General features: G+C 43.8%; 1 protein-coding gene across 4 annotated transcripts in view; it reads right to left on the bottom strand.

Moving 5' to 3' along the window:
- Positions 1 to 27,835, bottom strand: part of DENND2B (DENN domain containing 2B) — a 163,608-nt gene that overhangs the window by 116,817 nt on the left and 18,956 nt on the right. The window contains exon 3 of one of the 4 annotated variants that reach the window (XM_061147966.1): positions 2,226 to 2,314. The gene's annotated coding sequence lies outside the window, so the exon portion shown is untranslated. Of the gene's footprint in view, positions 1 to 1,467; positions 1,734 to 1,874; positions 1,954 to 2,225; positions 2,315 to 27,835 lie in introns of those variants that run through there. The other 3 variants (XM_061147973.1, XM_061147977.1, XM_061147963.1) reach the window with 3 other exon arrangements.

The raw sequence follows: 27,835 nt of genomic DNA, 5'->3' as shown, positions 1-27,835 counted from the left end.
CAGGCTACATCCCCCCAGTTAATCGAGGTATCAACCAAGCAGAAGAGCCCTGGAGTGGAATAAAAGGAAGCACTGCCTTATAAGTGGCCCAGCAGAGGTCTAGGGCCATTGAGTTCACCCTTGTGGAGCCTCAGGCCACAACAGTGATGCACACATGTACACATTCAGGGAGCTCGATTCGAGACATGGCCAGTGCTTTCATTGGCAAGCTGACCCGAAGTTAATCAGAAGGCCCCCTCATTTGTGTGCCAGAGTACAAAAGACATTCTGTTCAAAAAGTTCAAGAAGAAAAACCAAAGAGCCAGGACCACAGCTGTTCCTGCTTCCCACAGGGAAACCAAAAGCAGCCACCGAGCCTCCTGAGGCCCAGGAGTAAGTTTAAGATGTAATATGGCTGAAGTGGAAGCACATCTTCTCAGGGGTCTCCACTGCAGGGAGTGTCCACTTCATGAAACCTCCTGATGAGATCACTGACAACCTTAGTGATCCCATCACCTATACAAGTACCTTTCTGGAACAATCTCCTCTCTGAGGCCACACTGAGTTCACCACACACCAGCCCTCTAGGTCAGGATAAGTTTTACCAAAACACAGGACCAGCAATGTAGAAGCAGTACATGGCATGGTCACCGCATGCCCTGAGACTTGATTCAAACATTAACCAGGGAATCCATTCAGCACAACCACAGTACTTCATGTCTCCTCAGGTAACCTAGCTCTTAGCAGCAACTCACTCAGAGATATCGGGATAAGGAACCTCTTGACAGGTCCCACACCCCCACACACCCCCTGCCTCCACCCCATACATTTGTTTAGGAAAACTTGTGATGGATTTTATTAATAATAAAGGAAGACAGCTTGCTTCTTATCAGGCTACCTGGGGGACAGAGAGAGAGGAGAGACTGACCCTAGTTCAGACATCCCTAGGACAGTCCCTCTCTCCTAATAACTACCCCCAGAGAGACTTGGAGCTCACCGCAGCTCCCAGCTGAGTTAATTAGCTTTTATTTTTTTCATTAGGTCAGACATAGCAGCGCCAAAAGACAAAACAGTGTTCACTAGAACAAACCCAGCCACCCAAAAGACACTGGAGTTTCCATGTAAGACCTACAAACACATTGCGGGAGTGATGATAATTCTTTTTTCTTTTTCTACATAAAAGACTCTTCCCGTAAAACTTCCTGAGCCTCTGCGCTAAATAAAAGTAAGATTTTGATTCCTATAGTGAAGTCTAAACACCTCAGGTTCAGCAAGAGTGAGATCAGCTAGATTCGCAAAGTCAAGAAAACTGGCTGCTTCCCTCCTCCGTAAGCTAATAGAATCCAACTGTTGTAGCATGACATCATTCCTGAGCCCCAAACCCTGAGCAGAGCAGAGCATACAGACACTCGCCTGCCTCCCTGAAAACAGCCCAAGACTAAGGCCAGGAAAGGAGGAAAAACAATCCCAGCCGGGAGCTGACCTTACCTGAAAGTCCCGGTGCTTTCCTGCCCACTCCATTCTCGGCAGAGTCTGGCTCACACCACAGTCTGTTAGGGAGCCCAGGGCCCCCAAATCCACTCGCTCCGGCTCCGATACCTGCTGCGAGCTTCCCACAGCTCCTTCCTCTGACCTTTCGTGGCGCTCCTTCCAGCCAAATAAGCGCAGCGCTGCTGGCCGGCCAGGCCAGTCGTCATGGAGACCCTGTTCTCGCCAGCGCTCGCTCCGATCTCTCCCTCCCTCCCTCCCTGTCTCTCTCTCTCTCCCTCCCTCTCCTCCCCCCCCCCCCCACCCCCTCGCAGTTCCCCCCTCTCTCCCTCAGTTCTGGGAGGCTTTCACGGAACAGCACTGTCTTTTGATCAGCTGGGGCTCCGCACGCATTCCACTCCTCCTACCTCCCTTCCAGCCAGACAAGGGCTCTGGGCTGCTCCTGGGAACTCGCTTCAGCAGCTCAGAGGGGAGAAGGGAGAAGACAGTGAGTGGACTTGTTTTGTTCCCCCTCCAGTGTCTCATTTTTTATAACTTGGAAGAGTCCCGGCTGGGGGGGGGGGGGGAGCGGAGGGGAGGAGGGAGTCAGCTGGAACGCTTGGAGGGGAAGCCAGCCCTTCCTCTGGGTCCTGGAGCGAGGGTAGGGAGGACTCAGATGCCCTGCCTTGACTTGTGCACTTGGGGTTTTCCGGGCAGCGGGTTGAGGCGGAAATGCACTCACATCTCAGGAGCTCGCCTGGACGGGCCTCTCTGCTTACCTTGCTGCCTGCCCAGGTTGGGGCGATGACTTTAACCAGTGCAGGGACACATGGTACTAGCACCGGTGCCAAAGCAGTCTCTCATCTTCCTGCGACAGAGAGGAAAGACTCAGTCAGCACCAGTAAGCATCCTGGGCAAGTCCAGAGTCACAGCCAAAGCATCAAATGCGATACAGACACAGCCGAAAGCCCAGGCTTTCTGCGAGCTGCCGTCAAAGTCAGAAATGGTATCAGTCCTGACCAGAAGCTAGCACAAAGCCTGGAACACAGCAAGTCCTGTGTTCCCTGGTACATATTTAATTTAATTTAATTCCCTGGTACATATTTCTATGGTGTAATATTCTTTTACAGGATCTGTCTTGTTTGATCCTCAAAACCTTTTGAAACATATTGTCATATCATGTTAGTCACTCAGTCGTGTCCAACTCTTTTGTGATCCTGTGGACTGTAGCCCACCAGGCTCCTCTGTCCACGGAATTCTCCGTGGCAAGAATACCAGAGTGGATTCCATTCCATTCTCCAGGGCATCTTCCCTATCCAGGGATTGAAGCTGAGTCTCCCACATTGTGGGTAGATTGTTTACCATCTGAGCCAGCATTATTATCACCATTTTATAGATGGGAAAACTGAGGCTCGAGGGGATCAAAGGTTTAGTCCACAGTAACAAAGTTAGTTTGGCAGTCGAAGTACTAACAGTAGAGACCAATCTGCTGCCCCCTAGCCTGGTACTTTCCTCTAAAGTACACTGCCATCTGATCTTACAAACTAACAACTTTTTTGACAGCCAGTCATGAGATACAAGGCTGGATTCCCTGGGGAAGATAAAGACTCCTTCTGAGTCATGATAAGATAGGCTCAATTATCATCCTTTCAGCCTTGAAGGCTCTGAGATAGCCTCTATGAGATGTGAAACATAGTGACGCACAGATTAAAAGAAAAAAGTCCTGCCCTACAGCTATACATTACCTTATAATTTTCCAAAAAACTCTCACAAATCTTGGCTCATCTCTCAAATCCAATAGACCCAGAGTTAGGATTCCTGTTATGATACTAATTTAACAGATTTTTTAAAAAAATCTAAAAGAGAGGTCAAATAACTTGCCCCAGGTCACAGAACCAGAAGATAGCTGATCTAGAAATAATACCCAAGCCTTTCAGCTCTCTTTCATGTACTAAGTAGAGCAGTTCCAAGGGCACCAGACAAAGCCGGAGTCAGAAGACCAGGCAGTGCTGGGCTCCGTGACAGCCATATGCCCTTGGGAAGTCACCAAGCCTTCCAGCTTTTACCCATAAAACCTGTCCCCTGGGCTAGTGACAGGTATGGGATAAGCATGAAAAGATGTGTGTGAAAGCATTCTCCTTAAATCAGGCACTGATCTAAGAATTTCATTCATCTCAGCTGCTCTTCATCACAAACAAAAACCTGGGGCAGTAGGTATGCCCCCTAGAAAAGGACACAGAGGCTCAAGGAAGATATTTTACAATATCTGTTAGCTGCTCAGTCATGTCCAACTCTTTGTAACCCCATGGGCTGTAACTTGCCAGTCTCCTCTGTCCATGGAATTCTCCAGGCAAGAATACTAGAGTGGGTTACCATTTCCTTCTCCAGGGGATCTTCCCAACCCAGGGATTGAACCTGGGTCTCCTGTATTGCAGGCAAATTCTTTACCATCTGAACCACCAAGGAAGCCCCATATTTTTCAATGCTGTTTCCTCAAACAGTGCTAGAGAGATCCTGATGGAATCTTTAATGCAGAGACCCCTTGCAGAATCTTTGTGTTTTTGACTAACCTTCAATATTATTGCAAATTTCTTAAAACAAGATTTTAATTCACTCTAGTTTAAAAGGTAAATATATGCAAGAGATAAGGTAGGAGGAGCATCACAAAATCCAGCAGGAAATAACAGGGTGGCACCAACCCTAAGCGGGGGACACTGCTGCTTCAGTGAAGCAACAAGAGTGTCAAAGAGGGCACACTCAACCAGCCACTAAAAATACCCAATCCAACACCCCGACCCAAGTACCAACTCAGGAATTCCTCAAAGGCCCTAGTGTCCCCCATCTGTGAAGGACAGGATGAAAGGGCAAGGGCAACACCATCAAAGCAGTCACCTTCTCCCTTGTCCCGTTCCCAACAGGCAGTGTTCTGCTCTTCTCCTGATCCCTAAAATGCACATTCCACCTGCCCAGACTCCATACTGAGAAACAAGAGGCAATACCCATTCATTTCTACAATAAGACACTAATCACAGTTATAATACCAACTCATGTTTATTGAGTGGGCTTCCTTGGTGGCTCAGCAGTAAAGAATTCACCTGCAATGCAGGAGACTTGGGTTTGATCTCTGGGTTGGGAAGATCCCCTGGAGAAAGAAATGGCAACCCACTCCAGTATTCTTGCCTGGGAAATCCCATGGACAGAGGAGCCTGGCGGGCTACAGTCCATGAGGTGGCAAAGAGTCAGACACGACTTAGCGACTAAACAACAAACACCATATACCAGGCATTCCTCTAAGGAGCATGAAGGATCAGGGCGGATTACTAAAGCTGATACAAGTCAGTCTCTCTCTGCAAACTTCAAAAAGCCCTCCAGACCAGACCTGACACAGAATGCAGGCCATGCTCCCCCTAGTGGCAGACTGGGGTTATAGTGGTTCCTTAGGGCCTTGTCCTGGGATGGGGGGAGAGGGGCCCAGACAGGGACACAGTAAGTGCCCCACCAGTGGGAGAACTGGAATCTCTGCTGGGTGCTGCTATTGTGTGTAAGTTCCTTGAACTGGGCAGAGCAAGAGGTCAGCTGAATCCTGCTGCCTCTGCAAGGTTGGATTCAGAACAATCCTACCTGACCTTTCCGGAAAGACAGGAACCTGTAACCTGTGTGGTCTGCTGGGAGTCCCCATGCAGACTTGTACTGGCAAGGAGAAACCTTTGTGCATCCCTACTTCTTTCTGGCCCACAGCCAATCCACTTACCGACTCCAAACAATGCTACTTCCTGGATATATCTTTCATCTGTCCATTTTCCTGCACCTCATTGCCACCCCGATCTCTCCTAACTGCAACAAAAACCTCCTGACTGCCCCAGCTTTCACTCTTGCCCTCACAGCTCCATTCTCCACGGAGGTGTCTGAATCACCCTTTTACAGTAGATCATGTCATTTCCTGCTTAACACACTTCAATGGCTCCCCACTGCATTCAGGGTAAAATCTAAAATCTTCCCATGTCCCTGTAAGGCCCTGTATGACTCTTCTTCAGTTTCCTGCCCTCCCCCTCTGGGTGCCAGCTCCGTGAGCCTCCTTTTAGTTCCCCAAAGTGTCAGTTTCTCCAGGCTGTTCCCCCTTGCCTTGGACGCTCCCCTACACCATAGTCTTTGCCTGGCTGAATCTTACTCGGCTCCACTTGCCTCTCACTTCCTAAGAGAAGTCTGCGACCCTCCAGTCTGAATAAGGACTTAACCCCCATGGCACTCACCATAGTCTGTAATTGTTCCCTTGTGCTATTATGTGCTTCCCCCCAAGTTCCTTAGGAGCAGAAACCTTGACTGTTTTGCTAACCACCTTATTCTCTGCATTTAGTATAGGGCCCAGCTTATAGCTGGCATGCAGTAAAATCTGCTGAATGAATGCATAAAACCCCATTCCTTCCTGTCCAACAGGAAGAAGAAACTTAGAATGGCTATTTCATGTCACTCATTGCATCTTTTCATAGACTTACAAACTATAATTACATCTCTTTTCCTCATGTGCCTTGCCTGTGGGCTCAACCAAAAATTCCTGTAAAGTCTCCCTGCGGTTTGTTTCCCAGAACTTCCCTCGTAAGGTCACTCTTCTGGGGACGCACTCCAGGGTTTTACAGTCTTTCCCATTCCCAGAGAGGCCACTCACAGGCACTCCAACACCACAGTCACTGCCAAACCATGCAGGATTCTGGAACGGCCCAACGCCCACAGATGAGCAATTTCTCTCGGGTCAGCTCCATTCAAGCACAAAAATGCTTTCTCTCACCTCCACTGTGCAGGTCACTATGCTTACTGAAAATATACATTTACTTTAAAAAGCCATCCTATGTTTTCTATAATTTGGAGATGGGTATAAATACTATTTTGGAAAAAAAAAATGGTTTTCCATTACTAAAAAGAAACTGAAAACTACTCTCTGGGGGAAAAATAATCAACACCTAACTAACAGCAACAGCGTTGTGACTAAGTCCAAACCCCTCCCATGACAGGCATCACCCCAAAATTTGAAATCCCTTTGGCTGCATCTGTCATACTCCCCTACTACTACCACTCCAATATAGGCACAAGCACCACACAGTGCCTGCTGCTCTGAAAACTGCATTTTTTTTCTCTTCCTCCCCCAACTGCTCACACTGTTACCTTTTTTCTGAGTGCCTCTCATTGCCCAACTAGCAAAACCATATTACCTTCAAGGCCCAACTCAGTTACTTCCTCCTCTGTGAAACAGTTCTTGATCTCCTGGCGGGATCTGTTTGTCTACTCTGCAAGCCCACAGCAGTCTGAAGATGCCTTTATCATGGTATTTATATAATTTTATCACTGTTACTTGCACACCTGTCTCCCCCACAGTCACGAGCCCCTTGAAATCTATCCACTTTTATATTTCATTCAGAGTCAGCAATGAATTAAAGTGTTAAATAAATCATTTTAAAAGACTCTTAGAAAATAAAAAAAAGAAGAAACAGCTGTCCCCTCGATAAGATGAAAGAATTTGAGAGAAGAATTCGCGAGGAGAAAAAAAAAAAAATATATATATATATATATGAGCATTAGATTCTAGATTTGGTCACTATAAGAGATGATACTCTATTCTTGTCCCTTTATAAACTGAAATGCCAAATGTGAAAACAAAGGGGCAGAATAAATCTTTTAAAGTCACTCTTTAGTTTGGGAGCATTGGAATTCAAGAAAAGAAAGCTGCTGTTATCTCAATATTGGTCTTCCTTGGTGGCTCAGCAGTAAAGAATCTGCCTGCCAATGCAGGAGACATGGGTTCGATCACTGTGTTGGGAAGATCCCCTGCAGAAGGGAATGGCAACCCACTCCACTATTCTTGCCTAGGAAATCCCATGGAGAGAGGAGCCTGGCAGGCGATAATCCACAGGGTCACAAAAAAGTCAGATACAACTTAGCAACTAAACAACAACAATCTCAACATTACTAGTTGGATCCTAGAATGCCTAAGAGATGCAGTATAACTTCAGATGCCTCTAGGGAGCCTAGCTCCCAATGCCCAGCAGACAGGTCCAGCAGCACGTCCACAGAGGACACCCGTTCTCCCCATGTGTCCTACCCATCCTCTGACATTGGGCTCTGGCTGCCATGTGAGGAGACAGGCTTACACAAGAGCTCCTTAGGACTTTACAATTATCCTTTTCTAGCTGTGAGTGGCAATGTGATTAAGAAGGGAAAAACTAAAAATCCAGGAGCAGAGAAAGAGTCATCAGGTCCTGGTTACAGGGCGGTGAGAGCGTGAGCAAGCCCTTGTGCCCCCCCAGGACCTCTGCCTTTTCCTGCATATAGTGAGATGGCTGTTGGAACTAGCGGTTCTCCAGTGGGCCCTTCTAGTGTCAATGTTCTATTGTATTGCTCTTTGGCAGAAACCCAGACCTGTTGTTCTATCCTAGTCACACAGTCCCCCTGCTTCCTGAATGAGTCCAAAGCAGCAGAAAGATGTCCTGTTTCAGGGGCTACAAAGTCTTCATCTAAGTTCTCTTGGAAGGCAGTCTGCTTACTGCCAATCAAGCAGTCTGTTTATGAGCTCTACCGGGGCTTTGAATTGACGAAACAAATGTCTCCCTCCACATGGCAACCCCAGCCCTCCTCTGCTCAAGAACCAGAGCTGGCAGGACGCCTCGTGTGCTGGCCATTCTGCACCCACTTTGCTTCACAGCCTTCCTGGGGAAACAGAGAAATATCCATTCTTTGCTCAAGTCCTGCATTTTACGTAAAGAAATTCTTCCAGGACCTTATTCCTGCTCTAAATCCACCTGCCTCTGACCCATTTCCTACCCACGCCCCTCTAACCCCAAGGCTCTGATCTAGGAAAGCGTGGGTGCAGCCTATAGTGACCCTAGATCCCACTACCGTGTGGTCAAGTGGCTACTGGACCTCTTCGTGCTGGATTGAGCAGCTCTCCTTCCACGCGCCAGCCTTCCAGCCCTTGTTCATCTCCACTCAAGCTCACAATCCTCAATATGAAGCTCAAAGTTCAGGTCCCCAGGATACAAAGGACTCAAGTGCTTTGATTCAGTCTCTTGGAATATCTGTTAGTCTCTTGGAGAGCCTATACATGGGCTAATTTCTGGAATCTCTCAAATCCACAGGCCCCCGACCACTGCCCCTTGTTAAGTCCAAGCACTTTAACACTGGGCCACATAAACACAGTCTTGGGGCCAAGAACAACTGGACCAAGGAGGCAGTATCCCTCATCCCCTCTGGAAGAAACATTTACCCTTCCAGAATGGGCTTCCCGTGTTTACTTGGCTCAGAAGTCCAAACTCAGCCAAGATCTTATCAGTCATGACTGAAAAGTCAGGATGGGGGAGGCAGGGTACAAAGTGAGGAAAAAGGAGATAGAGGAATAAGAGGAATGTGGACTCAAATGGCTTTTCCACGATGTAATCAAGGAAATACTTTGAGCCTCAGAAAGGAGTATCCCTCAGAATAAGATCTGGGCAAAGCATAGGGAAATGTGGGTCCAGACCATATCACCTCCTCCATGCTATTTCCCCTGATTTTCCCAGATGTGACTGGATTCTCTACTCCCACCCACTGAACTTCTTAGAACAGTCTACAACTCCAGTGCCTGCTGTGTTCACTGCCTTGTATTTTAGTGTATCAAGGTTTATTCAGCTTGTTTCTCCTACTAGCCTATGTCTTAATTGAGCCTAGTTTAGAGTTCCATACATAGTACGATTAATAAATTGTTAACATATGAACTAAAGAAACCAACCAACTGAACGAACTAATAACAATGCTATAACTACATAGCTATAACTACATGATCCTAATAAGGGATCAACAACGTATCACCACAGAACCTAAACCACTTGGTGCTTAACACCTTAGAGTGGTCCAAGGTTTTCATGCTGTGTCTATAAGATGATTGTATAAGAATATATTTTTTTAATGTTTAATGCTTTTATATTTATCGTAATGTGTATTTTTTTTTTTAAAAGATAGCCAGCTATTAACCCCCTTTTCACTGATCTCATTGACTAGGCCAGTGCTTAAGAAAGTATATATGTTTGTTTGCTTTTAGTTTTGTTTTGCTAAAATTAGTAGGTAAGAGTTTAAAGAGAAATGGGATACTTGCACAACTTCAAAGTATCTCTCTCAGAAATCTGTACTGATTACAAAGCACTTGTCAATGGAGAAACCTGGCAGACATATCTAACCAAGTGATCAAAGTTAACATTACTAGTAATCAGACACATGAGCATCATGTACCCTTGACATGAAGCACTAAGAAGGACATTGCACCTCTGTGGTGTTCTTCCCCCAAATCCATAAGCTTAGTCTGATTTTGAGAAAACACTAAACAAACTACCTGGAGGGACATTCTACAAAATACCTGCCCAGTACTCCTCAGAAATCTCAAGGTCATAAAAGACAAGGACAAACTAAAGGACTGCCGTAGACTGGAGGAGACTAAGACACAACATCTAAATGTAATGTGGTATCCTAGGTTCCACCGTGGAACAGAAAAAGGACCTTAATGGGAAAGACTAATGAAATCCAAATTAAGTCTATAGTTTACATTATACCAATGTTAATTTCTTAGTTGATAATTGTACCAGAGCTATGTTAAGTTAGGGAACTTGTATTATCTTTGCAGCTTTTCTGCAAATCTAAAATTATTTTAAAACAAAAAGTTTTTTAAAAGTCAATTTAAAGGTAAATAAATGAAAGTATATATGGTACAAATCACAAAGATGGTTAAGAATGACTCAAGTCTGAGAAGCAAGAGTGGTCACTCTTTACACCTACATCCAAGGAAGGCTGCCCCAGAATAAAAATCAAGGCTGTAGAAGAATATTTAGTAAAACTGGGAAGCATTCAGTTTATATTACTTAGATAAAAAGTAACTATCCCATTTTTGTTAAAAAAAAAATACATATATCACATATGTGCTGCATAGAAAAAAATATCTGCACTGAAATAAAAATATCTTATCCTGAACCAAGTACAGAAGGCATTTATTAAATAGTAAATGGGATACAGTTTTGGGAAAACATTTTGGCTAGATCAATTAAAATCTTCATATCCTTTGACTCAGTGGCCTCACTTCTGCCAAGTTGTTTTAAAAAAAATTTCAAACTATGAGAAAAAAAATGCATGTTCCCAAATTATATATAACAATGAAAATGAGAAACAAATTCCACATCAGCCATTACTAGATTGGTAAATTTCAAATGTTTTTTGACCATTTGTTGCTGTTCAGTGGCTAAGTTGTATCCAACTCTGAGACCCCCATGGACTGCAGCACACCAGGCTTCCCTGCTCTTCACTATTTCCCGGAGTTTGCTCAAACTCATGTCTGTTGATTCAATGATGCCATCTAACCATCTCATTCTCTGCTGCCCACGTCTTCTCCTGCCCTCAATTTTTCCCAGCATCACGGTCTTTTCCAGTGAGTTGGCTCACCACATCAGGTGGCCATGCTTCATTTTTGACCATGACCCATAGTAAAAAAAATTACATTTTACGTAGTAATACAGTATGTGCATGTATGAAAGTGTGTGCACACATGTGTACGTGTACAAATTTGAACCAAAAAGATTTCTTCAAACAACATTTATCTTTACTGTGTGTGAGGCTCTCTGTTGTTTTCTTTTTTTTCCCTCTGTTGTTTTCTATCCTAATCTATTTCATTAAAAAAACAAGCAAGGCTTGTGGAGCCCCACTAAATTAATCTTGCACTTCACCAATTATAACCTGAAGTCTGAAAAACATTGCACTAGATAGACAGTTGTGCAGCCATTAAAAGAAAGACCATAATCCACAAAACTATAAAAAGGAGCAGCTCGAGGGAAAGAAAAGAGCAAAGAAGGTAGGAGGAAAATTTGCTTTTCACTGTATACTTTTTTGTACCTTTTGAATTTACAATATATACATGTATTACTTATTTAAAAAGTGACTGTGAGGACTTTAACAGTATCAGATAATGCTAATAATGCATGACAAAGCTATAACTACATTAAAATGTAAAAACACATACAAGTAAAAAAGGAAATTATGCCAAAACAACAATCACATTAGCAATTTTTTCCTTCTTACGAACTTCTAAAAATGGGCTTCCCTTGTGACTCACTAGTAAAGAATAGCCTGCCAATGCAGAAGATGCAGGTTTGATCCCTGGGTCTGGAAGATCCCCTGGAGAAGGAAATGGCAACCCACTCTAATATTCTTGCCTGGGAAATGCCATGGACAGAGGAGCCTGGTGGGCTACAGTCTATGGAGTCCCAAAAGAGTCAGACACGATTTAGTGACTAAATACCAACAGCAAAGTTCTAAACACTCAACACTGTTAACTATTCTATAATTTAACACAGAAATTTATTTTCTAAAATTAATGCAACTACTGGAAAGGGCACATAGGAGACTTCAAAGCTAACAGTAATGTTTTCTTTATTAAGCTGGGTGGTAAATACATGAATATTCACATTTAAACCGTACATATAAAAATTATGTACTCTAAAAAAAAAAAATTTATGTACTCTATATTTTTAATATTTTTTTTTCATTTATTTTTATTAGTTGGAGGCTAATTACTTTACAATATTGTAGTGGGTTTTGTCATACATTGACATGAATCAGCCATGGATTTACATGTATTCCCCATCCCGATCCCCCCTCCCACCTCCCTCTCTACCCGCTCCCTCTGGGTCTTCCCAGTGCACCAGGCCCGAGCACTTGTCTCATGCATCCAACCTGGGCTGGTGATCTGTTTCACTATAGATAATATACATGTTTCGATGCTGTTCTCTCAAAACATCCCACCCTTGCCTTCTCCCACAGAGTCCAAAAGTCTGTTCTGTACATCTGTGTCTCTTTTTCTGTTTTGCATGTAGGGTATCATTACCATCTTTCTAAATCCCATATATATGTGTTAGTATGCTGTAATGTTCTTTATCTTTCTGGCTTACTTCACTCTGTATAATGGGCTCCAGTTTCATCCATCTCATTAGAACTGATTCAAATGAATTCTTTTTAATGGCTGAGTAATATTCCATGGTGTATATGTACCACAGCTTCCTTATCCATTCGTCTGCTGATGGACATCTAGGTTGCTTCCATGTCCTGGCTATTATAAACAGTGTTGCGATGAACATTGGGGTGCACATGTCTCTTTCAGATCTGGTTTCCTCGGTGTGTATGCCCAGGAGTGGGATTGCTGGGTCATATGGCAGTTCTATTTCCATTTTTTTAAGAAATCTCCACACTGTTCTCCATATTGGCTGTACTAGTTTGCATTCCCCCCAACAGTGTAAGAGGGTTCCCTTTTCTCCACACCCTCTCCAGCATTTATTGCTTGTAGACTTTTGGATAGCAGACATCCTGACTGGCATGTAATGGTACCTCATTGTGGTTTTGATTTGCATTTCTCTGATAATGAGTGATGTTGAGCATCTTTTCATGTGTTTGTTAGCCATCTGTATGTCTTCTTTGGAGAAATGTCTGTTTAGTTCTTTGGCCCATTTTTTGATTAGGTCATTTATTTTTCTGGAATTGAGCTGCAGGAGTTGCTTGTATATTTTTGAGATTAATCCTTTGTCTGTTGCTTCGTTTGCTATTATTTTCTCCCAATCTGAGGGCTGTCTTTTCACCTTGCTTATAGTTTCCTTTGTTGTGCAAAAGCTTTTAAGTTTCATTAGGTCCCATTTGTTTATTTTTGCTTTTATTTCCAATATTCTGGGAGGTGGGTCACAGAGGATCCTGCTGTGATTTATGTCGGAGAGTGTTTTGCCTATGTTCTCCTCTAGGAGTTTTATAGTTTCTGGTCTTACATTTAGATCTTTAATCCATTTTGAGTTTATTTTTGTGTATGGTGTTAGAAAGTGTTCTAGTTTCATTCTTTTACAAGTGGTTGACCAGTTTTCCCAGCACCACTTGTTAAAGAGGTTGTCTTTTTTCCATTGTATATCCTTGTCTCCTTTGTCGAAGATAAGGTGTCCATAGATTCGTGGATTTATCTCTGGGCTAGTCTATTCTGTTCCATTGATCTATATTTCTGTCTTTGTGCCAGTACCATACTGTCTTGATGACTGTGGCTTTGTAGTAGAGTCTGAAGTCAGGCAGGTTGATTCCTCCAGTTCCATTCTTCTTTCTCAAGATTACTTCGGCTATTCGAGGTTTTTTGTATTTCCATACAAATTGTGAAATTATTTGTTCTAGTTCAGTGAAAAATACCGTTGGTAGTTTAATAGGGATTGCATTGAATCTATAGATTGCTTTGGGTAGTATAGCCATTTTGACAATATTGATTCTTCCAATCCATGAACACGGTATGTTTCTCCATCTGTTTGTGTCCTCTTTGATTTCTTTCATCAGTGTTTTATAGTTTTCTATGTATAGGTCTTTTGTTTCTTTAGGTAGATATACTCCTAAGTATAAGTCATACTCCAGTATAACTACTGGAAAGGGCACATAGGAGATTTCAAAGCTAACAGTAATGTTTTCTTTATTAAGCTGGGTGGTAAATATATGAATATTCACATTTAAACCGTACATATAAAAATATGTACTCTATATTTTTAATAATATTTTTTAAATAAAAGATTGCAAAAGCGGACCCTCTCTTCAGGTCTGCCTCTCCTCACCCTCAAATTCAAGAAGACATTCCTCAAAGTGTTGGGCTAGGATTTAAAACTGTCACTCAAATGGATACCTTCCATTTTCGTAAACAGGTTGTAACATGTTAGAACCTGGCTTCTAAAGATTTCCATTTAGAACTTTGTAGGTGGGCTGGTTTCAGTGTTCCATTCACACACAGGACTCTTTTTTAGTATGTTCTTTTGCTTTCCCTCCCCCCCCCCCCCCACTAAGCCATTGTTTATTCTTCCATATTTTTAGTCACATATAAGCTCTTCTGAGCAAAGGGGCCATTTCTTATTCATCTTTGAATTTCCAACAGGCTATAATACAGTGTTTTCTTTGCACACAGCAAATGCTTAATAAGTATTTAATAAATAGGCAATATCATATGCAAAACTCCAGAACAAAGTATGTGAAACATGAAAAGTAGCAAAGACATAGAGAAGGAAGCACTGATCACTGGGGATTAAGTGAGGCCATGCTAAAAAAAAAAGTATTACTTTTATCTAAGTAGAGTTAACATAGAATTATAAGCCTGTAGGCTCAGATGGTAAAGAATCCACCTGCAATGCAGGAGACCCGGGTTCCATCCATGGGTCAGGAAGATCTGCTAGAGAAGGGATAGGCTACCCACTCCAGTATCGTTAGGCTTCCCTGGTGGCTCAGACAGTAAAGAATCTGCCTGCAGTGCGGGAGACCTGGGTTCAGTCCATGGGTTGGGAAGATCCCCTAGAGAAAGGAATGGCTACCCATTCCAGTATTCTGGCCTGCAGAATTCCATGGACAGAGGAGCCTGGCAGGCTACAGTTCATGGCGTCGAAAAGAGTCGGACAGGACTGAGTGACTTTTACTTCACTTTATAATAGAGAATAACAGAGATAATGTATGTAAAACCCTCAGCAATAGAAAGCAAGTGCTCTATAAAAAATAGTCTGGGAGTTTAAAAAATAATATGCACACATACTTATGTGATAAATATTTGTTTATGGTATATATTATGCATCACATAAATAAACACATACATATGCACACACATATAGAAGAATGCTGGGACACAATTCATTTGAACTTCAGAAAAATCCCTCTTGATGTGATGGATAAAACAGATGGGCACTGGCAGCAGCTTAATCTGGTAACTCAGAAGAGCTGGGTCCAAATGGATGTGCAAGATGGATCAATATCAACGAAGAAGGAGTGTTCTGGAACTCCTAGAAGTCTGGACATTCCCATCTGTTCTAGATGCTCTCTTGGTCACTCTTTTTTATAAATGACACAGACGATGCACAATAATAAAAAATGCATATAACAAATTAATTGGGAGAGAAAACTAATATAGTAGAGGTAATTATTTTTTAAAAAGGCCCCCACAAACTTAGAACTATAGGTTAAGTATGACAAGATGAAATATTAAAAGGACAAAAGATATGTTTACACAAATTTATATTAAAAAAACCCTTCATGACAAGAGGATGAAAATGGTATAAGTGAAAGACACTTGAGGAATGGTTCAGTATGAGTTAACTAATGAGTCAATGTGATTTTGAGTTTACTGACTGGAATACAAAGCCCCACGTCAAACGAGGTCCATGCCTTAGTTTGCTTCATTCTGGTTAGAAAGTAGTATATCCAGGGGACACACACTATATTTGTAGTGCATGCTTTCATGCTCAATTGCTCAGTCGTGTCCGACTCTTTGCGACCTCATGGACTATAGCCCGCCAGGCTCCTCTGTCCATGGGATGTTACAGGCAAGAATACTGGAATGGGTTGCCATTCCCTTCCCCAGGGGATCTTCCAAACTCCGGGATTCTGCAGCTCCTACATTGGCAGGCAGATTCTTTACCTCTGAGCCACCTGGGAAGCCCTATATTTGCAGACCTGGGGTAAATGGAGTCCTAACAATATCACAGGCAATTACGCTGAAGGGAACAAAGAAAATCAAGTCTCTGGAGCCTCTTAAATTGAAAAATAAGAAAACATTCTGGTTCATGAAGCTGTTAAATCCTCCTACAGGAAGATACAAAACTACGCCATGACTTATTCTCATGGAGTCATCCCTAGGAACTAGTGACGAGATGAGATTTAAAAAACTCACAGAAAGAAAAGATAGCTGAGGCCTATCTCATCTGCCCTTTGGCCCTTTCACGACTCACATCAGATCCTCTCATCTGGGTCTCTGACCATCCAGGCTCTAGTGAGGACACAGAGAAACTCAGGAATCCAATTTTTACCCATTATTTCCCCAAACCAAGGTTCACCATGATCAAAATTACAAAGTGATATTTTTAACTATCAGTGTGAATTTTCGTGAATTTTTAACCTGCCATACTAAGCTGTTGTGAGCAAGGACTCAGGTCTAACTATTGTAACTGAAACATCTATTAGACAGTAGGACTGCAGCAACTCAGCTCCATCAGGCACTGCTGGGATATACACATACCAGCGTCATGCTTCCAAGGACTGAAGAAGAATGAGGAGAAGAGAAGAGCAGAGGCCCCTCAAAATTCAGTTCTTATCCTAGAAACATGGATGGTGGCCCTGGTCCATGGATGAGTATCATACTAAATAAACTTCAATGTCCTATAGTAGAAGGACCCTTCCTTCTCTTCTGCCCCAAGTATAGGAACCTAGAAGTTTCTAATTTATGCAATGATTAGCTCTTTCCTTAATGATACGTGCACTAGGTATATCCCATTTTTTTATATAAAATAGGTAGAACTAGCTTGCCTTTTGTATAAAAAGAGGTGCTTATAAATGTTCATTGACTTAGAGATCAACATAGAGAAACCTACACAACAGGGAAAAAAGTCAGACCCAGGTTTCAAGAAAGGGAAGATGGGTGAGATGATGAGAGGAAAAACAGAGGAATGTGGAGGGAGAGGAGAGTGCAGTTTAAGATCCTGAAGGACAGAAACAGGAGAAAGCTTGTTTGGAAGTATGAGAATAGCAAATCTTTGGGGAATTCCTGAGTATTACTCGCCAGGATGTCAAAGAACATATTTGAGTATCACTCAGCCTGTGAAGGAAAGAAAAAAATTCAGAAAGCCTATTTTCCTTACGTGGGTGAATCTGATTGCCTACACCCCTTGTATAAAGGGTTAGCTAACACTGCTCATGACAGCATTGTTAGGGAGAGGAGGGCAGAGTAAAACACAAAAACAAAACAAAAAAACAAAAACACACAAAAGGTCAGGGATTACTGTTCCCAGCATAGCAGATGCCAGCAGGAGACTTTCTCACAAGCTGTGGGACTCCTGAAGCTGTAACTGGGAGATGCTGGCTCTCCTCAAACCCTAGCAAGCAAAGGAAGTCAACCACGAGAGCATCCTCAAGGTGATGACAGACTGCACCACTTCTCATCGATGCAGATAACATCTGCAGTCAGTAACGCATCGACACACCTCCTCCAAGGAAAAGGCCCACAGGAGTGAGGAGGGGAAGTCTACTTAGGGGAGATCCACCAAGAAAATGAGGCATGACTGCGTCCATGTGCTTCCAAGAGAGTGAAAGTGAAGTGAAAGTTGTTCAGTCGTGTCCAACTCTTTGTGACCCCATGGACTATACAGTCCCTGGAATTCTCCTCAAACCAGGGATCAAACACAGGTCTCCTGCATTGCAGGTGGATTCTTTACCAGCAGAGCCACCAGGGAAACCCAAGAATACTGGAGTGGGTAGCCTATCCCTTCCCCAGCGGATCTTCCCAAACCAGGAATCGAACTGGGGTCTCCTGTGTTGCAGGCGGATTCTTTACCAACTGAGCTATCAGGGAAGCCCCTTCCAAGAGAGTAACCACTGCTTATTAAGTCAGTGTTCCTCTTCAAACTTGGGATTTCTCCAAACAAGCCAGCAGAAACAGAGCCACCAGCCAATCACTGAGGGTCAGAGACCCAGAGACAGCTGTGAGGGCTGTGAGACGGAGACTCTACATTGGGCTTTAAGGGTTTACAAAAGCTTTTTGAGGATAATAAAGGTGCCCCTCAATCCTGTTTTTCTCTTTTCAACCATGATCTCTCTCTCTTTGTGCTCTGTCTCCTGCTGTGTGGGGCAGTGAGAATGAACATAGGAAGGGAGAGCAAGAGCTCTTTGAATAGAAAGTGAAACATTAGGGGTGACTGACTGTGGAAGTGAAGGAGAGTCCCAAGTGACTCCCAGATTCTGGCTTCATCCCTGAGCACCAGCCGCCACATCAGGGAATACAGACAAAATGAATATCCCAGGATGCTTTGCTGTAGTCATGTCTCAGTTTAACTGAGGAAGCTGCTCCAACACAGGGAGCTATTTAGACAACATGGCAGACAAGAGTGGAGACAACAAAAATGGAGGAAGGTGAATGAGACAAGAAAAACGGTGAAGGAGACAATCAAAAATGAAAGGAAGGAGAAAGAAAAAGGGGGATGGAAGAAGAAGCCCGTGCGTGTGTGTGTGTGTATTTTAAGAGGAGGTGAGGGGATGACATGGAAGACACAAACAGCCTTAAGTGTAATGACTCTGCAAATACTGAGTTCAAATATTTGGCCACAGCCTACTAACAGCAGAATGTGTCCTCCTCGGTGGTTAGGTTCTGGGGTCAACACATAAGGTGAAAATCAGGTGGATTCAAATTACTCGAGAGGCACCACACTGGAAACCAGCCATTGCCTCTGAGGAAACCCAATTCAATACTTCTCAAATATATTACTTTTGTATACTCTCAGGAATCTCAGCCTAGGAGGACCAAAGGAATCCATCTTCCTTACCTAGTGACTCTCAAAAAGAATTCTAGTAATAGAACCACTGATTCAGTCTGAATCTTCTTGAATTAAGCCTCATTTTGCTCAGTGAGACTGGTAATCACCTAACGTCACCCAACAAGACAGGACTTTTCTCTGACCCCACACTCCTTCCTCCATGTTTCTCTTGTCTCAAAATTCCCCTAGGAGATAGAAGGCCAAGATGGGAGGTCCTGCTCAACATTAAATAGTTGTGTGGGAATAGTACCCACTCCTTTCTTGATCCTAATCTCCCCATCTGGAAAATTAAACCAGTTTTTAGATGAACTCTAAGAGCCCAGACAACTCTGAGATACTTACTGAATGGGAAAAAAAAAAATAGTGCTTTGAAAGCACTTCATAAACACAAAGCATCGTAATGGTCAACTCTCACAGGGCAGAAATGTTGGCATCCTCTGTCTTACCCCTCAACTTCACTCTTACTATTCTATGTCCAGGTCCTACTTATTCTACTTTTGCATCTTTTCTAGGATTCACCCCCTTCCTCTCTATTCCAGTCACAGGTGACCCGTATCTCTTTGGTGGGTTTCCTTACGGCCAATCTGTTCTCTCCAATCTTAGCCTCAGTTCAGTTCAGTTCAGTCGCTCAGTCACGTCTGACTCTTTGCGACCCCATGAACCACAGCACACCAGGCCTCCCTGTCCATCACCAACTCCCGGAGTCCACCCAAACCCATGTCCATTGAGTCGGTGATGCCATCCAACCATCTCATCCTCTGTCATCCCCTTCTCTTCCTGCCCTCAATCTTTCCCAGCATCAGGGTCTTTTCAAATGAGTCAGCTCTTCACATCAGGTGGCCAAAGTATTGGAGTTTTAGCTTCAGCAGCAGTCCTTTCAATGAACACCCAGGATGATCTCCTTTAGGATGGACTGGTTGGATCTCCTTGCAGTCCAAGGGGCTCTCAAGAGTCTTCTCCAACACACCACAGTTCAAAAGCATCAATTCTTTGGTGCTCAGTTTTCTTTATAGTCCAACTCTCACATCCATACATGACCACTGGAAAAATCATAGCCTTGACTAGACGAACCTTTGCTGGCAAAGGAATGTCTCTGCTTTTTAATATGCTGTCTAGGTTGGTCATAACTTTCCTTCCAAGGAGCAAGCATCTTTTAATTTCATGGCTGCAATCACCATCTGCAGTGATTTTGGAGCCCAGAAAAATAAAGTCAGCCACTGTTTCCACTGTCTCCCCATCTGTTTGCCATGAAGTGATGGGACCAGATGCCATGATCTTAGTTTTCTGAATGTTGAGCCAACTTTTTCACTCTCCTCTTTCACTTTCATCAAAAGACTTTAGTTCCTCTTCATTTCTGCCATAAGGGTGGTGTCATCTGCATATCTGAGGTTATTGATATTTCTCCCAGCAATCTTGATTCTAGCTTGTGCTTCTTCCAGCCCAGCGTTTCTCATGTTGTACTCTGCATATAAGTTAAATAAGCAGGGTGACAATATACAGCCTCGACGTACTCCTTTTTCTATTTGGAACCAGTCTGTTGTTCCATGTCCAGTTCTAACTTCCTGACCTGCATACAGATTTCTCAAGAGGCAGGTGAGGTGGTCTGGTAGTCCCATCTCTTTAAGAATTTTCCACAGTTTGTTGTGATCCACACAGTCAAAGGCCTACTCCCTTCTATAAGAGTTCTTTTCACAAAATTCCACTTTCACTGCTTCATTTCTCATCTCCTGAGCACCAAGGCAGAACTTGCAGAATCCAGACCCACCACTCCTGAGGCCAATCATCACAGGGACCCTGGAAACTCACACTCTCTCTATGTTCTTACTGTTCTCACAACCAGAACACTCCCCAGCTCTCCTGGGCTTATATGAAGTCCATCCAACTTTCAAAAATCAGAAAAGATCCTGCCTCTTCCAAGAAAGTTTTCCTCTAGTTTTAAGACACAGCCTTCTATTTCTGAACTCTAAACACATTCACAGTTAGTAACCAAGCACAGTTAAGACCTCCACATTTTCTATTTGCTTAACAAAACTTGCGTCTCCCATTATTAAATTCCCTCATTGAGGGGGAAAAAAGCTACATATAATATTTGAATCGCAGTGTTGGTTAAACTGAAATTTTTAGCTAGTACTATTGACTGACTGAAGGCCGAAAAGCAAGATCTTTTGCTCTTGACCATTCACAGGAAATGGTGGGGGAAGGGGAGAAGGGAAGAGGTGGAACCAATACTCTCCCAACTTCAAAAGTACCTTCCCACCTTTTCCTCCCAACTTTCACCTATTCTGCTTGGGGTGGAAAGGCTCTCTCTATCACAGGTTCAAATCAACCTCCTTCCCTGAGGACAAGTCTGAGCACATCAAAGCAGTATGCTCTGTAATATTTAGTTATATTTAGCTCCATTCTTAACCCTGATCCATCTTGATTAGCCCATATGATAGCAGCAGCTGCTTACAATCCCTGACAGTGGGAATGGAAAGGCAAGAGAGAAATGCAGAAGGAAGAAGAGCCAAAACTAGCAGTGATTTTTGTAATATACATTTCAGATTTGGGCCCTTGAGGGAGGTCTGCTTCTAATTAAGCCCCATCTGTTCTCAAGCCCCAGAGAGGCAGGACAGTCATGGGAAGGTTCTGAAACCTGGCAGGGCATAGACACCTCCACAGGCCATGCCACTGAGGACTGCAAACATCCTCAGGGAGCCAGCAAACTGGAGGTGGGAACTCTGCCTGGCCATCCCTGCCAGGGGATGCTAACATGTGTTGTCACTACCCAGAGTGTCAACACAGCCAGACTAGAAAGACACCCAGAGGACAGGTGATCTCCTCTGTCTCTAAGTTCCTTCTTTACAAACGGCTGCATCCATCCCCAGAGCCAAAGAGAGATCACAAGAAACTGAGCCCTTACCTCCCTCCTCACCCACTTCCTTCCAGAGTGGCAAGGAGACAGGGAAGCAAGTCAGAGAAGGTTTTAAGGAGAATCAATACCACACCACATCCCATGGAAAGCTAACTCCTGGTCCCAGGATTGCAAGAAAAGGCAAATCCACATTTAAGCTCCTGGTTATCTCCAAGGGCTGGTATCCATGGAACTGCCCTAGCATTCTGCATTACAGAGGCACGATGCGACCGCACCCCACAGAGCCCCAGAGGCAGAAAGCTGGGCAGAAAGGAATGCAGACAGCTTCCCAGAAGTGCCCAGCAGAGGAGGAAACCAAGAGCTTCCCACAGTTTCCTGGGTCCAGAGGGGAGGAACGAGGCTCTCGGAAGAAGGACTTTAGCAGCTCAGAGAGCCTGATGGTCCTCGCATCTGAGGGCCCAAAAGGAGAGAAAAGCACCATGGTGGGAAGACGCCTGGACAGAACAAGCCTGGGCTGGCCCCAGATGGCTTCCAGTAAGCAGTGGCTCTGCTGAATGTGAGCAAAAGTCTTAGAGAAACCTGAAGCTACTGATAGCCTCAAAGAAACCCAAGGCAGGCCTAGGATGGGGAATGTCTGAACCACTTAGGATAAGCTTTTGCTGGTGGCTTTACCACCTGCCTTCCATGCAGAGGCTTCATTCTTTTCCACATCTTGGGGAAGGAGGGTGAACTAAAGCAGGTCCCCAACATCTGAAAACAAAGCTTGTAAGCAGATGGGCTCTGTAGGTTCCAATGCCTCCCAGCTCTGGTTCTCTTTGTCATGCTCCGGAGGCTACAAAGCTTTTTACATTCCTGCTGTGAGGTGTGGGCTTCCCAAGGAGCCCCACCACAGTTCCCAGGAGCCCATATAGAGGCAAGGCTGAGCAAAGATGAAGCTCTTCCATACACAAGTGCTTTCTCCAACTGCCACACATTACAGCTGTCTCCAGCGTGTCACATATTACGGCTTTGTGAGGCTCTGCTCTAGGACAAGCCTGGAGGAAGGAGCAGAACACAGAAAGGAAATTATTCATAATTTCCGTTTGTACACTAAGCATCCACATTAAATATATCAAAAGAAAAGAATCAAATAATTTTAATTTAAAAAATGGGTTAAATCATAAACTGCTTTCCCTCCCAAGAAAAGCGCAATTCCTAATGCAGACTCCCCAAAACCCAGACAATGCTCCCCCCTTCTCCTCTCATATAAAACCTCCAGTTTGGAAACCCTCATCAATTGTCAGCATTAACACAGAATACACACAGACATACAGAGACACACATGTCTGCCCATTCCTCAAAGCTTTGTTCCCACAGCCAAGGTTACGAGACCCTTTCCAATTTCAGGTCCCCATGGGACAGCTGGAGGCAAGAGTTAGACAAAGGGCTGTTCCCAAGGGAAGATCCTGGCTGCCAGTAGGACTGGGGGTGGCTGCAGACACCCCCACAAGTAGGAAGGAGGCTGAGTACCTGGAATCCCCCCTTCCTCCTCAGCACCAGTAAACCAGCTGACGTCACCACTCTGGTAGCCACATGTCTGCCTCCCAGCCTCTGGGATCTTGCCCATCCTCACCTCAAAATTGCACAATAAGCGTCTGGAGCTAGTTAGTTCAGTGACTTACAGCTTGGTACCAGAGAGACAAAGGTGACAGGTATGCCCCTTACACAAACCATTAGTTTCACCCTGCCCTGTGGCCATAGGATTTACTCCCATACCTTGATCAAAATACATGCTACATTTTTTGCCAAGAGACGAGACCAAAGATGAGCTCAAACCATCTCTGGGCACCATGGAAAGAAAGACAAAGAAAGACGTAATCCAGTACGGACGTACTTCTTCAGAACTACATGACACACACTATCCCCAGGCAAAAACATATGGATAAACTTCCTACTCTAACAGGAAATTCTCAGGCCCTTGGAACCTAGTACAGCTTGGAATTTTATTCAAAAAAATTGTTCCATTTTTCCTGAATCATTCATTCCACAAAAAGATGCTACAGTTTACACACAGAGCACAGAGACCTCATCAGTTTTCATAAATTGGCATAGATTGCTCCCGCTGGAAATAGACATGGTTTCAAACTAGCAGCTTTCCATTTAAGACGTGACGCAGCATCACAACAAGAATGTATTATTTCCTACTGAAAAATAGGAGATAATTCAATTAACTCCACTACACAACATGCTTAAAGAATGAGGTCCTGTCATAATTGGATCATGACTTTCAAAGTGGGGGATGTCTTCAGGCTTTAAGCTAAAGTATTTCCTGAGGTTACACAGAGTGGGCTGGGGGCGGGGGTGGGGGGAGAGGGAGAGGGAGGGAGAGAGGAGCTTAGTCAGGCATGGCACACTCCAGCACTTCCACTCAGAGACTCGGACAAAAGGAAGGACCCAGCTTTCCCGATCGAGCCCCAGTCATTCCCGGGAAGCACTTCTCTTCCTCTCCATATGACAGGAATGAAGTCGGTCCCTTCCACAGCGACACCACCATCGGGGGTCACAAGGTGAGACTGTTTTTGCACTGAACACTCCTCTGTCAGTCAGTCACCTTTATAAGTTGAACACATTTTCCTAAAGAAACAATACTAGATATGGTAGCTGGATGTTCAAATAGGCTCCTTACTGAACAACGTGGCTAAAATACTGTTTCTATAAAGACAGCAAAAAAATTACCAGGGTAATACAAATACTTGCAATAAAATAAAACACAAGACAAGTAAAATTAAATAATTTATATGTATTCCAAAATGTGGTCCTAGATTCAAAGATAGGCATTTTTAAGGATTTCAAAAGGCACTCAACAAGGAAAAGACTGATAGCACTGATTCTTCACATCACGTCATTTCACTCCCAAAGGAGTGAAGTATTCATGGTGTCACGCTCATCAGCTATGCCTGGGGCTAGCGTTCACACCACAATCAAAAGAGGGATGGGGACAAGGTGGGTATTTCTTGAGACATCTAAGCAAAGTGGGTAGAAGAGAATGAGAAGGGAGGAAGAAGGTTAAAGAGGATGTGAGTAGGATTTGATAGACACTTACCTGGGGGAGAACTCATGAGACACAGAAGGTAGAGCATTCGTTACTATCCAGGGCCGGAGTGTGAGGGAGAACACGTCAGGCATTACGTGACAGGTCCCAGTTGGGTCATCTTCCTAAACAACTTCGTTTAAAAACAAGTGGGATGGCAGTGATAGGAGAACAGACTCTGTATGATTTCAATGCCTTTGTGTGTGCATGCTCAGTCGTGTCCAACTCTCTGTGACCCCCAGGGACTAAAGCCTGCCAGGCTCCCCTGTCCATGGAATTTTCCAGGCAAGAATACTGGAGTGGGTTGCCATTTCCTACTCCAGGGATCTTCCCGACCCAGGGATCAAACCTGCATCTCTTGTGCTGGCAGGTAGATTCTTTTACCACTGAGCAGGGGAAGCCCTAAACCACGAAATTTTTGCACCGTGTTTTATGTCCTTGGATATGTTCCAGTGTCTAGAGATTTATAGTCTATGGGAACTTGAATAGAATTTGTATCTGCTGTTGTGTAAAAATCATATAAATCTTAATTATGTTGAATTGGTTCATAGTGCTAAAAATCTTAATTGATCTACTTAAAAAAATAATTGTAATACATAGTGGAACTACACGTAATTTTGTCCCGCATTTTGCAAGTCTCCTGTAAATGTGTTATACTTTCATCATTTAAAAAAAAAGAAATCAATAAACATTTGACATTTACCTTTTTTAAAATAAACATTTACTTACTTAAAAAAAATAAATAAATAGAACAAGTGGGATGGGGGAAAGTACCAAATAGCCAGACATGGGCTCACAACTCTTATTGAGTCCCGAATCAAACCATCCTTTCACCCAGCTGATGGTGGCATCCACAAGAAACCCATCCACAGCGCCGACAGGAAATGCTTATGCCTGTTCTCTTGGAGCAGGATGAATTTCGGTACCTGGCTCTTGAAAGAAAAGGAACTACCTCAGAGTATCATGTCACCTAGTTTTAAGAGTCCCAGTAAAGTAGAAGGCATGTTCACTGCTGATGCAGGGTAAGAATGGAGTCAGAGCTTACAGAGTACAAAATAAAAGAGAGAGAGAAAGAAGGAAGGGAGGGAGGAAGGAAGAAAAGCACTGTGGTGTATGTCACAGAGACTTAGGATAAATTAAAGGATTGCAGAATAGCAAAGAAGGTCCAGTTGAAAGTACGCAGAGTCAATTATGAAACTCTTCTCCCCAGAACTAGTCTCGGTTCCATTACTTTCTCTAGCAATTTTCAGCAGTGGGAGAGCCTCCAGAAGTTGGGTGTGGTGACAGTGAGTACAGGTCCTTACCACTAACCCCACAGGGACAGGCATCCCTCTGCACTCTTTTACCAAAGTTTCTGCTGACTATGCCTCACAAAGGATCACAGGGCAGCAAAAGACTTTGGAGACTGCCTTCCAAATCCGCATTGGAGGAAACCAACGCAAATCTTTAACTAGAAAGAAAAAGCATAAACTAGGCAAGATCTAAGTAAACCCCCAGAATCATTTCAGAAGGGAACGATCAGGAGGAAATGCAGTTCTGCCTATTTGAGTATGTGTGTGAGGGCTATGCTTTATACAGGCAGATGTTAAACCACTTTGCTCTTCTTCAAAGACTTGTCTCTCACGACACCATGGGGGTATCTCTCAGTTCTTTAGTCTACTTTTATTTCTCAGCTCCTGGTGAAAGGATCCCCCAAATATCCCCCGCTTTCCTTGCTGGAACCAAACTCAGGGCACAAGACTTGGAACACAGCCATGCACAGAAGGAGTGATCAACAAATGCAGAAGTTGGACATGTTAGCAAACATTTAAGGTTTCTGGAAACTACAACTTCCAAGGCCCATTCTCCACATCATGGGGAAATCAAAGCCAGGTGAAGATCTGGGCTGAGTTTCAAATATTTCTGGGTTTATGAAGGAGGTGGAAGGTGGGAGGCAGAATTCTGGAATGGAACCCGCAGAAGGCCAAACCTCCCACGTCCCAAGGGTGACAACAAACAGGTGTGCACCTACAGCAGGCCCAGCAGTGAACAAGACAGTCATCTCTTGAAGTCATCCTTGTCAGAGGATTTCCACCACTTCTTTAGCACAGTTTATACTTTTTCAAAGTAACCAGACATATTAATTTTATCTATGTTTGGACATGAGTTTCCTTTTGGTTCCACTAATGACAGTCATGGTCCTGGTTCTCTGCCTCTCTGCCTCTAGCCTGTCTACTCTACTAGCTCCCCTGGGATTACTCTCTGGGTCCCGATCTCCATAGATTTCTGTGTCTTCTTCATCATAAAGTCCCTTTTGACAAAAGGAAATTGAGACATAGAAATGTGGCTTGCACAAGTCTGTACCGCAAATTAGTAGCGCAGCAGGGATTAGAGTCCAATTCTCCAAAGTCTAGTCCAGCACTCTTTTCAACTGACCACAATACCTCTGTTATAGGAGGAACATCTGCCCCCGAGCACCAAGACCAAGAATCAACACAGTTTATCTGCATGTCTTCTTAAGCAAAACAACACAGCCAGAATGTTTGGCAGAGACTAACTAAATATTTCCCCTGTGATCTGTGCCGGAGGGGAAGGCTGTGGGAGTGAGGTAGGCACAGAACACAAGGAAACTAAAGAGAAAACCGCTGCAAAGGCCAGCAGATGGGTGACAAAAGAGGGAAAATGCAGTCTTAAGCTGAGGACAAGCTAGGAGCAAAGGAATCGGAGTATTTTTCTTTAATGTTGAGATTTAAAAGTAGGGTTCTAAACGTGAATGTAAATAGACTGTCACCTAAGAACTGACCACAAGGAAGTCAAAAGAAAAGGTATCACAATATCGAGTCAAAAAGACAGGAATCTGGGGGAGTGACAGGGGGGCACATCAGAACTCAAGCGGAGGACAGACAGGTAAGTGATGATCCTATCATGGAAGGGAGCTCAAGGGACCTAGGCAAGGTTCTGCCAAGATCAAGCAGCTGAAGGAAGGCCGGAGGAACTGAAGAAGTCGCTATACAGTACTAGGTCCACTGGTTTAAAAAAAAGAAAGAAATTCACCTGATTATCCAAAAGAGAAATTCTCCATAGAGTGTGAAAGCTGTGGAATGGGAACATTTTTACCCAAGGAAACATCACGTGAGCTTT

This window comes from Dama dama, chromosome 1 (genome assembly GCF_033118175.1).
Source record: "Dama dama isolate Ldn47 chromosome 1, ASM3311817v1, whole genome shotgun sequence".
Lineage (NCBI taxonomy): Eukaryota > Metazoa > Chordata > Mammalia > Artiodactyla > Cervidae > Dama > Dama dama.
This window is presented reverse-complemented; position numbering and strand designations above follow the sequence as displayed.